This window comes from Herpailurus yagouaroundi, unplaced genomic scaffold, assembly GCF_014898765.1.
Source record: "Herpailurus yagouaroundi ecotype Mexico unplaced genomic scaffold, PumYag 182, whole genome shotgun sequence".
NCBI lineage: Eukaryota > Metazoa > Chordata > Mammalia > Carnivora > Felidae > Herpailurus > Herpailurus yagouaroundi.
Window position 1 is genome coordinate 9298209 of NW_024412413.1, and position 13105 is coordinate 9311313.

General features: G+C 61.0%; 1 protein-coding gene across 3 annotated transcripts in view; it reads right to left on the reverse strand.

The window, feature by feature from the left end:
* MGAT3 (beta-1,4-mannosyl-glycoprotein 4-beta-N-acetylglucosaminyltransferase) overlaps positions 1–13099 on the reverse strand; it is a 31999-nt gene extending 18900 nt beyond the window's left edge. Inside the window, exon 1 of one of the 3 annotated variants that reach the window (XM_040490776.1) lies at positions 12997–13099. The gene's annotated coding sequence lies outside the window, so the exon portion shown is untranslated. Of the gene's footprint in view, positions 1–1574; positions 2013–2839; positions 3179–12996 lie in introns of those variants that run through there. The other 2 variants (XM_040490779.1, XM_040490778.1) reach the window with 2 other exon arrangements.
* Positions 13100–13105: the final 6 nt, after the last annotated feature.

A 13105-nucleotide genomic window follows, 5' to 3' on the forward strand; every position in this document is an offset into this window, starting at 1 on the left:
CCCCCCCCCCCCCCCCCCCCCCCCCCGGCCCACGAGCCTGTAACGACTCATTGGGCAGATCAACACGCACGGAGCAGCCAATTAGAGGAAAGTCAAAAACCCAGCTTCTTCTAATCCATGAACAGAATATGGTGCCAGTCCTTCCACAAAGTTCACTGACCCAGACCCCACGCAGGCTCATTGCTCACACCCCTGTGGGGCCTGCTGAGGCTCCTGCACTTCTGCCTTGCGGCTCCCTGCCCAGCTCCTGGCCTCTCAGCCTCCGAGACCCAAATAACCCACCCACTGGGGGAGAGCAGACAAGCCCGGGAGGCAGGGGCGGTGAGCGGCTCTGCCCGCCTCCTCCCCTGCCACGTCTGTGGATTGGCGATCACCATGAGAAAAGCGAGGCCCGGAGGCTGGGGCTGGCCTCCCGGAGAAAGGAAACTCCCTCGAAGGCCCCGGAGATGCTGCTCAAGAGTCCCCAGCCCCACCTCTCAGGGCACCACAATGGGCAGCAACTCCCTGGAATCTGGACTCAAATCCTGCCTGTGCCCCCGCCCCATGTGATCTTGGGCAGGTGGCTTAATATCCCTAGGCCTCCGAGTCCCCATCTGCACTGTGGGACCATCCCAGCCCCTCACCCCATGACGAATGACTTAACAGGGTCACATCCAAAGAGCCTCAGCACCGACCAGTCCTCTGAGCTCCTCCTGAGCTGAAAAGTTCACCCTGTGCCACCCAACCATGGCCTCACCATGTGCCTGGTGTCATGGGCAAGGCCCGCTGGAGTGTCCTTCCAAAATGCACCCAGAACCCAGCCCCACTCCTCCTCCTCACTGGCCTCCCTCCTGCCCCCTTTTTTCTCCGTCTTGAAATTATTTTTGAACAAGGGGCCCTATATTTTCTTTTCATTATTTTCTTTTATTTTTTTTAATGTTTATTTTTGAGAGAGAGAGAGACGGAGCGTGAGCAGGGGAGGGGCAGAGAGAGAGAGAGGGAAACGCGGAATCTGAAGCAGGCTCCAGGCTCTGAGCTGTCAGCACAGAGCCCGACGCGGGGCTCGAACTCACGAACTTAGAGATCGTGACCTGAGCCGAAGTGGTCAACCAAGTGAGCCACCCAAGTGCCCCTATTTTATTTTATTTGAGACAGAGAGAGAGAGAGAGAAAGAGAGCACACAAGAGTGGGGGGGGGGGGGGCAGAGGGAGAGAGAGAAGAGAATCTTAAGCAAGCTTCGGGCCAGACGCAGGGCTCAATCCCATAACCCTGGACTCCTGACCTGAGCAGAAATCAAGAGTCGCAGGCTTAACACACTGAGCCACCCAGGCGCCCCTCGGGGCCCCACATTTTCATTTGGCACTGGGCCCCACAAATTCTGTCACTGCAAAGTCCCCACCAGGCCATGTCCCCCCTCCCCGCACCCCACTCAACCTCCTCCCAGAAGACCCTCCCCGCCGACCCCACCCGCACACCGGTCTCGCTCAGAATGAAATCCAAACTCCTCTCTGGGCCCACAGGCCCCGCCAATCTGGTCCCCAAATCCTTGCTGTCCTCGCCTCCCTCGCCCACTCGGCTCCAGTCACAGTCCCCACCTTTCCGTCTCCGGGTCCTCCCACTGGCTGCTCCTCGGCCTGGAATGTGGCTGCCTGCTCAGAGGGGCCCTCCTGGCCCTCCAGCTAGAGCGGCTGTCCCCTGCCCAGGTCGTCTGCTCCCCTGCACTCGCAGCGGAAGCTAGCCGTCTCCTTGTTTACGTGTTCGTGGCCTGTCTCCCCCACCCACACCCCGGGGCTCAGAATGTCAACAGGAGAGCAGGGTCATCGTAAGCCTGTAAGCCTCGGTCACCGGTCACGGCTGCTCCCCACCCCCTAGGACAAAGCCTGGCCCGGAGCAGACGCTCCATAAACAACTGGTGCGCGACGACGGACCTTGCCTGAGAAGTGATGACAGACTCTGAGTGACAAGTACCATCTAGTGTGGGGCGGCAGGCCCGGCCAGTGCGAGCCCATACCCGGCAGGGTGTTCTCCCCTGATCCCAGGCCCAGAGAGCCCCCCCCCCCCGCCCCCGCCCCCCCCACCTGGATCCTCAGTGCCGCTGAGATCAGCACAGGGTGTCGGGCAGTGCCAGCCCCTCCCACCAGGCTCCCCCCTCCCCCAGGGGGACAATGTACAAAGGGCCACTTCAGCACGGAGCTGCGTCTCTACCCCACAGGCCTGAGGTGGGGGAGGGGAGGGGAGGGGAAGGCGTGCCCCAGCCCTCGGCTGTCCTCATGGAGCCTGCTCTAGCACAGGGCCAGGAGGGTGACAGATTCAAGCTGTAGCGCGAAGAGGCTTTGTTCCAGGAGCTGCGCCTTGAGGCGCGGGGATGAGACACATCAATGCACGGGGTCGGAATGCCCGGGGCAGAGGGCGGTCCCCGTGGACCCAGGCAGCAGGAGTGAGTGGCGCTCCCCCACGTGGACAGGGCACAGTTGCGAGGTGCAGCCGGGCACTCAAGAGGCTAAAGTGCCCGCGGGGTTAAGGGAGAGAGAGGAGCAGACCCGGCGGGGTCTGGGCCAGGCTGGAGGGCAGAGGCCTGGGCTCAGAGTCGGCTCCCATCCTGCCTGGGACCCTCCGCCGCAAAACCAGGCACAAAGAACTCGCTCAAATAGTGCTTCCCGAAACCTGAGCTGATAACCCGAGATGTGACCATCCACCCAGTCTCCCAGGCCAGGAGCCCGGCAGTCATCCTGAATCTGGCTTCTCGCTGACCTCGCGCTCCCCATCGCCAGGCCCGTCTCTGCCACGCCCCGGTACTTGTCGTCCCGCCCGGCCCCCTGTGCCACTGTCCCACGCTGCCTGTGCCACCATCCACGCTCACCTGGACAACAGCAGCAGCCTTGCCAGGGAAGGGGCTCCTGGCTTGCGCCCCACGAGCCAAGCAAAAGCCACATCCGATGCTTGGAACACCTGCCCCCGGGGATAAAGTCCAAATCCTCTAGGAGGCTCCAAGTTTCTGTGTAATCTTTCACTCCCTGCCCAGGTAGGCTCAGCTGAACTGCACTTCCCCCAGGCTGAGGAAGGACTGAGCCGCCTCACCCCTGGCCTGCCCCCCAGAGCTCCTCACCCGACACTGGGTGGTGCTGCCCAACTCTCCTGGGGCCCCAGCACAGAGCCTGATGCAAAGGAGGTGCTGACCTTGGCCTGTTGAAGGAATAAACGACCGCCCCCCCCCCCGCCCCCAAATCCACACACCCGCACCTTCAGTCAGTGCTGCTGGGCTCTCAGAACTGGTCTGGGGTTTGGAAAAGTCTAGTCCTGCCTGGGCAAGGCACACCCCAACGAGGTGGCTTATGTACATGAACTCCACGGGTCCCCTGCAATGGGAGGGGAGCGGTGGAGAGCGGAGACACGGGGAAGGACTCCAGCCTTCAAAGCGCTCTGAGCAGGATGGCTGATGGTCCGGAGGAGACGCGACAAGGAAGAAGGGGAAACAGGAAGTGATCTCGGTTCACCCCTGGGTGCTCAGTGCCTGGCACCATGCCCGGCTGCTGCTGGCTCAAAGGATGGGCTGGAACCCTGGCTCTGCCCCCCGCCCCAACTCTGGAATCCTACTCTCTCGGAGGCAGAAAAGCGGGGGCTGGTAACGCCGCCTCACAGGGATCTGGGGAAGTGACGAGGCTGCTCCTGGCCCAGAACCTACAGCTCCAGCTCTCTGGGAGCCCGAGCAAGGTCGTCCACCTCCTTCAGGAGAGGTGGCCTGGAGCAGATGCACCTGGGGAGCCTCCGTGGAGCTGGAACAATGAGCCCTTTCTCTTTTTCCTTCCCAATCCACCTCTGCCCACCCCTGCCTTCAAGGGGCCGCAGCACCCTCGGCTCAGGACCCGACCGTCTCCACCGGGGGACGCTCAAGAAGCCCTCACCAAATGGCACAGGGCACCATGCAGGGCTTTAGGCACTGGGCCCCTGCTCCTTCATATGGAGCCGCCAGTCTGTTCTTGTTCCTCTGATTAGTCAGTCTTTTCCCCCTGCTAGATCCCGAGAGCATTCTGGAAAAGGGCCGCAAGTGCCCAAACGTCCCACTGAGGGTGAGAAAGAAGAAAAAGGAACAGCAGTGACCAGACCATCGCCACAAGGGGTCAGAGTCATTCAGGAGTCAGGTGGCCAGGGTCCAGGCCTTAGCCATGCCACTAGCTTCCCGGGAGAGCCTGAGCACCAGGTGAAGTGCTCCATCTTGTCTGACCGTCACGTGGCCATTTCACAGATGGGGAAACTGAGGTTTGGAGAGGGGACAGGACGCGCCCGAGGTCAGGCAGCAGCGAGCTGTGGGGAGGGCCTGGCTCAGCAGAGACCACGGGCGTGCCACTGCAGCTCACCAATGCTCAAGGCCTCCCCGTTCCTGCCAGACCTCAGTTTCCCCCACTGACCACCGGGGGCACAGACTGGATCTTCCAGCTTCCGGCTGACTTGAGTGTTTCAGGTTCTGGAAGGCCCACATTCTAGGTCCGCTGCTCCATTTTCCTCCTCTAAGTTCCATGATCCCGCTTCTCTGGTCTGGATCACGGGGTTCTACTTTCCAGGTGCTGTGTTCTCGTGCCTGGTCCCCAAGTTCACCTCTCAGAAAGGTCTGCAGCCCAGGCAGGTTCTCCAGCCCACATGCTTCATTTTCATTCCCTGTATTCTCTCCCAGCCCCCAGCAGTCGGGGCCCACAGGTCACCACCCAGATCTCCAGTTCCGTCGGCCCTCGGGGCTGCTTTAGGGCATTAAAATGGGGGGGGGGGGGCGTCCCAGGCCCTGGGCCGCTGGGCTGAAGGGGATGCTGGAGATCATCCTCACAGCTGGGCAGGAACACCCTTCCCCACTCTTCCCCGTGTCTCCAGGACCACGTTTCTGACCACCCCCAGCCTTGCCGGCCTCTGCCCCGACCAGTCCGCACTGCGACAGCCCCCGAGACGGCACTTCCCGAGGACAGAGACCTTGGGTCATTTTTCTTTGGGGTCAGAGCCTGGTACTTCCTTAGTGGGTGTCTGTTAAACACTTGCAGAATGAATTAACCAGGTGTGCCCGGGGTCCCGGCAGGATTACACATTGTCACAGCCTCAAAGACCAGAGTTCACATATGACGGAGACGCTCACGCTGTGTGTGCGTGCAGGTGATGTGCACAAAACATGTGCTCAAACACACAGACACGTCACACCCTAAAATCAGCAGATCTGTGCCCCTGGCACCTAGCCTGGGCCCTAGCACTTGCTGAATAACAGCTGACCGAATGAATGGGTGCTCTGTACTAGGTACATGGGGGAGACGGAGATCGCATCCTCACCCAGGATCAAGGCTCAGCTGTGATTCCAAAGGCCATTTCCACCAGGTCGAACTTGACTACATCGTAGGAGGACCCCCTGGAAAGGCACTTCGGGGCCGGAGTCGGTAAGGAAGGCAGTCAACGGTGCTACGCACCCACCTGGGCACCCGAATGGAGGTGAAGCAAACAGCCTAGGGTCACCTCTGGCTGGGAGGGGCAGAGGGCAGCCTGGGGTGGGGTGGGGTGGCTGTCCAGGTGGAGGTGGGAAGGCGAGGGCCCCGAGGCCTAACCCACACGACAGGAAGGACATCAGAGGCTTGAACGGAATTCTGGGTGTGCTGCATCCCAGGAGGCCCCAGGTCTGGACTCTTCGCTGACCCAATTTCCAAGAAAGAGAGACACACAGGCTGAGCTGCCTGCTACAGGCGCACCTGTTCTGGAGGATGTGCCTGGGGCCAGGGTCCCTCTGGAAGCCACTCACACATGGTGACCCCAGAGTCTCATGAATGGGGAGCTGGCTGTTCTCGGGCACCTTTTCTTGGACTTCTCTCCTTTCCATGGTAACTTCATTTTTCTGGTTATAAAGGTCTCACCTACAACCTAGGAAATGTGAAAATCCCAGCGAAAGAAGGGTAATATCACCCACCATCCCCGGGGCTAACATCTTGGCCTAAGTTCTCACCGGCTTTTTTTCCTGTGCATCTTTTTGCAGGAATGAGCTATCGATGTGGATTTCCTGCCAGCTTTTGGACAGCAAGCATTTTCTCTAAGGAGCTTTGTCCTCCGCATGGGAAGACCGAGTGCAGACCTGAGCCCTGGGGACTTTGCTCTCCTGGGCTTCTTCCCATCCCCCCCAGACCTGGCCTGGATCCTGCAGAGAAATGCTCCAGCTGGGGACCGGAGTGGGGGAGGGGTACGGCCACACAGCCCTGGGCCCTCCTCCTACAAGCCACAAAGGGACTACCAACCACTCTCCAGGGTGCTCTAGGTCAGTCCCAAGCACCTCGGGCCTCAACGTTCCCTCTGTGAAATGGGCATGTCTGGCTAGCTATCTGGCCTCAAGGCTCCCCAGGCTGGTCTCCTCTCTGGGCTGCGGGGACAGTCGCCTGAACTGGGCTGCACCTTACAGCTGCTTTCTCTGTCCACTCCACTGGCATCTCCGACCAGGCCCTGGATTATGACCAGGCCCTCAAGGTTCTCAGCATCCTGTGGAGCAGCCAGATGGAAATCCTGGCAGGGCGGATCAGCCTGGCCCTTGGGGTGGGAGTCAGGCAGGGCTTCCTGGAGGGGTCTTAAAGGATGAGCCAGCACCTGCCAGGAGAGGAGGGGAAGGCCACTGCAGACAGAGGGATAGCATCTGCAAAGGCCCGGCGGCGGGGCGGGGCGGGGCGGGGGTGAGGGAGGTGTCTGGGGGGGAAGCCAGCACCTGGATTTCTAGTCTGGGTGGGGTGCTGGTGCGTTTCGCCCTCCCCACATGCCAGTACCTGGAGGCAGACCACAGAGTCTGTTACATCCCCCCCTGGTGGCTGCAGGGCCACTGCCCGTACTCAGGTATGGCCCCGAACATCTGTGACAGCAGTAACACGCCAGGCCCCGCAGCAGGCCTGGACACCGCTGAGAGGCGGTTTGCCTGGGGCCCTTTGGGGCCAGGCTCTGTGGTTTCATGGCTCTGACGGAGGTCATCCGGCACAGACAGAATCCCCCTGCCCCATTCCCTGGACCTCTCGGCCGTGGTGGAGGAGCCTCACACCCTCTGCTCTAGTCCTAATGGCAGGTATGACCTTGGACCCGTCACCCATACCCTGTGGGCCTTGGCTCAAAGACTGAAGACTGATCTGGGCTGTTCCAAGGTCCAGGTGGGACCAGAGCTGGCTCTGCCTGAACTGACCACAGGGGTTCCCAAACACCTACTATGTGCCAGAGCCCCCAACACCGCCTGTTTGTTTCTCTCTCCCGCCAGCCCGGAGGCGGGATCTCTTCCCACCACTGCCCCTTACAGACACAGAAGGCCCCTGGATGCAGGTTTTCTGACCCCGGGATGTGGGCATAGGTGAAAACGTAGAGCCAAACCTCCAAGCCACAGCTAGAACCAACTCAGATGATGTGTTACCGCTTCATAAACTGTAGAGTGCAGACTCATTTATTTTTTTTCGCACAACGGGCAAGGCTCCATTTTGCAGGACCCCCTCCCAACTGTGTGACCCCACCAAGTCACCTGTCTAGGGCTCAGTTTCCATTGAACGAAATAAGGATTACATCAGCACCCCCCTCCCAGGGCTCCTGAGATACTGAAATGAAATCGAGCAAGAAAGCACCAGCCCCTCACTCCCATCCGAGCCATAAATGAGTTCGGACCATTAATAGTCACGGTCCTCAGAGATGGCCAGGAAGGCGCCTTCTCAATCTTTCACCTAAACCCGCCAATCTGCACTGCTTCCGGAAGTGGCCCTCACCCCGTCACACGACAGATCACCATTCAACAAGCAGTTAAGAAACAGTCATCAAATGCCTTTTCCATGTTAGGCAAGGTGCCAGCCCCAGAGAGTGCCTGTGCACCCAGCCTGGAAGCCTCACCTGTCATCGGCAGCCCTCCCTTGTTCCGCCTTCCCCGGCCACCATCACTCACCCACCACGATTCGCCCAGGCTGTGTGCCAGGCCCGGGCTAGCAAGAGTGGGGCCACGAGCGACTGGTCCAGAGTATTACACAAGCTCTGTGGGGTCTGTGGCCGGCTGGGACCTGTTTCCAGAAGGAAACAGCAGCGGCAGGTGCCTGAATAAAGGCAAAATGGGGCGTGGGGGGTCAGTGTGGTGTGTGTGCAGAGCTGGGTTAGGGTAGCAGGGGGCAGAGGCTGGGAACACAAGCGGGGGCAGGGTCACAGGGATCTGGGTTAAGGGCAAGGGAGTCTCTTAAAGCAGCCTGGACTCCACTGGGCCGGGCAGTGGTTCTGGGAGTCCGCAGGCCTCTCTATCCCCAGGACAACATTTTAAAAATTGGGTTTCCAGCCCCCTCTCCCGCAGTGGGATTCTGACTCAGCGGGCTGTGGCGGGGCCTGGGAAATCTGTATTTTCCCCAAGCCGCCCAGGTGAGGCTACACGGGGCTTCCAGAGACAGTGCCCCAGGACTATGGGAAAGAAGGAAGCGGCAATCAGGGCCACAAGGAGGGTGGCCTGGAGGCCAGGACACCAGTGACGTGGCTGTCTTGGGCGTCCAGGCTTCAGAGACCGTTCCCTTTTGAGTGGCTGAGGGGCCTATCCGAGGGGCCCCATCGGGCTCTGGGGGTCCTACAGGCTGGATACAATCCCAGCCCTGCCACTTCCTGGCCCTGAGCCCCAGGCACCCTCAAACTGCCAAATGGGGATAATAATAGTACCTACTTCGAGGGAAGTTAGCAGGCGTCGCTGGGATAATGCAGACAAAGTGCCTGGCCCAGCGCCCGGCACATAGTAAGTGCTCGATAAATAGCAGCAAATTATTATGACTCAGAGGTCGAGGTGGGGTAGAACAGCCTGGGAAGTCATCCATTATGGGTCTCTGTCAACCAGAATCCTGGAGACTGCCTCTGGCCACCCTCCCTCGCTCAGACCCCCATCTGGGCTGCTGCTTCTGGGAAGTTCCCAGCCTGCTAGGAGAGGGCAACTGGAGGGCAGACCCCGAGGAGGCCCCAGTGTCAGCGCAGACTCTGGCCTCCTGCCTTGGCCCTCACCCTGCCCCTCCCAGGGGATTCCTACTTCGGTGGGAACCAAAGTCTAGAGCCAAACAGGCTCTAAATCCATAAAGCCACGGAGTAATTAGGTGTGTGAACGATTCTTATTTCCAACTTTATTTTTCTAGATAAAATGAAAATAAGTGGGCCAACCGGGGAATTTCCACTCGGGGCGGTGCGAGAAAAAGTATTTTGGGGCCCCGTTAACTGCCTGGGTTACAGGCAGGGCTGTGGGCCCATGTCGGCCCCGCTCTAGGCCACAGGAGGCTGGTCCACTACCCTTCTACCATGCCTGCTTTCAGCCCCGCCCACAGCCTCACTTCCCCTCCCCTTCTGGCACGTGTGGCCAAGCAGGGTCCCTGTGACCCGCCCTCCATGGTGTGAGGCTGCCCTCTGGGGGGTCGGTCTCCTCCCACAGGGATGGAAAGGGAGGAGGACCGGGTAAAAGAACAGGGATGCTCCCTGGGGCTGAAAGTCATTCACTCACTCACTCACTCACTCACTCACTCACTCATTCATCCGAGCTCCTATAGCATAGGGAACTCACGGCCTAGTGGAACACGCCACAGCAAACACGTTCAAGAAAGAGAAGTGGTTCTCTGCCCAGCCCACAGCAAGGAGCCTCCCTGCACATCGAACGGATGCTCAAGCCGAGAGGCCAAGGACGGGTCGTCGTTAACAAGACAGAGCCTCCATTTCCCCATCTGCGAAAGGGATTATCACGGTACCTCTATCACGGGTTGCTGTGCAGATGCAATGTTAGCTACTGATATTTTTATGGGCAGGCAGGGTGCACACGAGAGGGGCTGTGAGGCCAGAGGAAGAGCAGAAGGGGAGAAGGGTCTGTGGGATTTGGGGTGGAGGAGGCTTTTGAAGGGTGACAGAGTTTCAGGGGGCATAGGAAGAGGTGGGTGGAACAGACATTCAGGCAGAGGGAACAGCACAAGCAAGGGAATAGAATCTGACGTTTGAGACCCGTCTGGACCATTTCTCAGAGCTCTTGTCAGGTTAATGCTTGGGATCCAGCTAGGTCATTCTGTGCAGACAGCCCAAACCAGGCCAAGGTCAAGAGGATCCAGAGCAGAAGTGACGCAGGGTCAGAGGTGCAGAGGTTCCCAGGACGGGAGGACACCAGCCCTCCTTCCCCTCTGCCCGCCATCTCACCACGGGTTACTTATTCAGAGTGGTCTCTTGTCCTGGCCTCAGCCTGTCTGATGCCTCCCTCTCTCAGCTACAGTACGGCCTGGCAGCTCCCCAAGTCTCTGGAGCCTTCTCTCCTTATTCACCCATCATTTATTAAGCACCTACTGAATGCCTGGGTGCTGAAGCTGGCATGGACCAGCTCCCACTGCGAGATGGTGACGCTGTTGGTAGCCTCAAATGGGCCTTGCCGGAAGATTTACACCACGGAAACCTGCCAACGCTGTTGATCAGGTACCTTTTTCTCCCAGAGGGCCTGCTGCCAGCACACCATCGCCCCCTGCCCGAGCAACGGACACAGAAAGGCAGGCCCCCGCCTACAGGGACTCAGACAAAAGGAAGACGATAGCCTACTGGAGCAGGCTGTGTAGTCTTCCAGGAGGCAGGGGTGACCTGGGAGACCCATTCTGGAAGAGGGGGCGTAAATGCCCACTAGAAACCGAACCAAGCTGTTCAAATAGCACTGGTGTGCCTTGTTCCCATTTTAGAGGCAAGGAAACAGAGGCACATAGAGGCAGAGTCACCAGTCCACAGTCACGCAGTAAGAAGTGGCAGAGTTGAGATTTGAACGTGGGACACTGGGTCCGGAATCTTTGCTTTTAACTTCTGCCCTTGACTGTCCCACGCTGCAATTAGTGCAACTCTCCTCCCCGTCCCCCCGCCACCCCTAAGCAGCCAGCACAGGGCTACGCAAGACCATGGGTGCCCGACTGGTTTTGCTGCCCAACTAGATTCCATTCTCCTGGGGGTAAGGTCTATGTCCTCTCCACCCGGCTGCCCATGACAGTGCCCCTCACAGGAGAATACTGTGTTTGTTGGTCTCAGTGTCTGAAGAACCTTCTAGAAGGGAGCCCTGGTCCCCCATGTGCCGGGCTAGAGCTGACTAGGAGGAAGGGGTGCATCGTGCAGCATGGAGAACAAAGAGGCTTTGGCCTTGGGGAACACGGCAGGGTCCGTTGAATGCCATGGCTAAGGTGCCCGTAGGGGCACAAGGAGGACCACCCCGCCCCAGCCACTGCCCACTGCTTCTCTCTTCTTCCAGAATAGCGTAAGCACGCGGACTGGCAGTTCCCCCAGCCCCTGGCTTCCCCGGGTCACATCCAGCCCTCACAGATCCTCATCGTCACCGGGTAAAGTGAGCCTGGCCCACCAGCTGACATCAACACCCCCCCCTACCCCGTTTTCCAGGTAAACATACTAGCAGCGGCCAAGGATCTCCCAAGGCCTCCTCAGGTGCTGGGCTCCCTGAGCTCATCACCTCACGCAGACCTCCCCACAACCCTGTGGAGGAGTCTCCCCATTTGACAGATGCGAACACTGAGACTCGGAACGCGGACTTGGCTTGGGGCGGTCCAGCCACCAGCAGATGTGGGCCAGGCAGCCCTGACCACAGCAGAGGCCCTGGGCAGACTCCGGAGGGGCTGCTGAGCCAGATGGCAGCACTCCCGGCCCCATCAGCGCCTCGCTGTCCTCGGGAGCTCGCTTGTGCCAGCTCCCTGGGATGGCCCGACACCTCACCTCCACCTGGCCCTCCTTCGCTTCGTTCACGTGGGTCACTCCCGTGCCTGACCAGCCTCCACTTCCACAACTCTTCACCCCGGCCAGGCGCTCACACCTCAGAGCCTCTGCTCCCGCCATTCCCTCTACCTAGAGTGCCCTTCCCTTCAGTACTGAGCAAGCGAACTGTTCCAGCAAGTTCTCTCTCCTCCCTGGGCTGGCAGAACCTCTTCCAAACTTTCCAAAGACCCTGTGCCTAACTCCTCAGCACCCGGAGGCCTGGATCTTCAGGACCTGCCCGGGGAGCTGACCCGCCAGTATCCACAGCTCCCCATCAAGGCAGGTCTGGACTGGCGTCCCAGGAGTGGCAAGGAGTGTTAGGGGGATGGGGGCAGGGCCGATGCTGGGGGGCCATGGAGGGGTCTCTCTGGGGTAGTATTCCCGCCCACACGCCTTCTCGGGAGTCCAGAGCCAGGAGAGTCACCTGACCTCCCACTACCAGGCTGGGTGAGACCCACCCCTGTTTCTTGTGGCACCCCGGCTCAGGCTCCACCGTTCCCACTTACGCCCAAGCTCCCCTCCCCACCCCCGCTTCCAGAACTCACTATTTGCAGTTATTTATAGCGCCCTCCCCCAGCCAGGTTCCCTTCCCCCGCCCCGGGCAGTGCAGTGAAAAGAGCGGGAGCCTCGCCACCCCCCCACCCCCGCCCCAACCCCGCCGAAAGGACGAGGGGTGCTCTCCCCACGCCCCTCCGCCTGGTCCCCACAAGCAGCCACAGTCCCAGCCTCCGCACCCGCCCTGCTCCGGGACCGCGCCTGGGCCTCCGCCGCCGCAGCCCGGGGTCGGGGTGGGAAGGAGGGGGGGGTGGGGAAGGCGGGCGCTGAGGCCTCCCACCCCCAGCCCCGCGCCGCGCCGGAGGCTTCGGGGGGGGGGGGGGGCACAGCGCACAAAGCGCCGCTCGAGCCCCGCGCCTCGGGGACGCCCCCCGCCCAGGCCGAGGGAGGGGATCGAAGGGATGAGGCTTTGCCCTCCCGGGCCGGGGAAAGCTCCGCGGAGCAGCCGGGTTGGGGGAGGGGGCGTCGGGGCCGAGTAGCCTCCCCGGCATCCCGCCCCCCCCCCACCCCGTCTCGACGCCCCCAACCCCCGGGCCCGGCGCTCCCGCCCCCGCCCCTAGGGTCACGCTCAGGGAGGGAGGGGGCTGTGGGAGCCGTGACGGGGTGGGGGGCGCCGCGAGCGCGGAGGAGGCGGCGCGGAGATGGAGGCGGAGGGCCCGGAGTGCGGGGATGGAGGGGCTGCGGCGCGGGCCCCCCGGGACGCCAGGGTCAACTCACCCATCGCCCGCCGGGTCTCAGCAGCGGCGGCAGCAGCGGCGGCGGCGGCTCCGCGGCCCCCGGGGCCCCCGGCGGGGAGATGCTGGCGTCCGCCGCAGCCTCTCGCCCC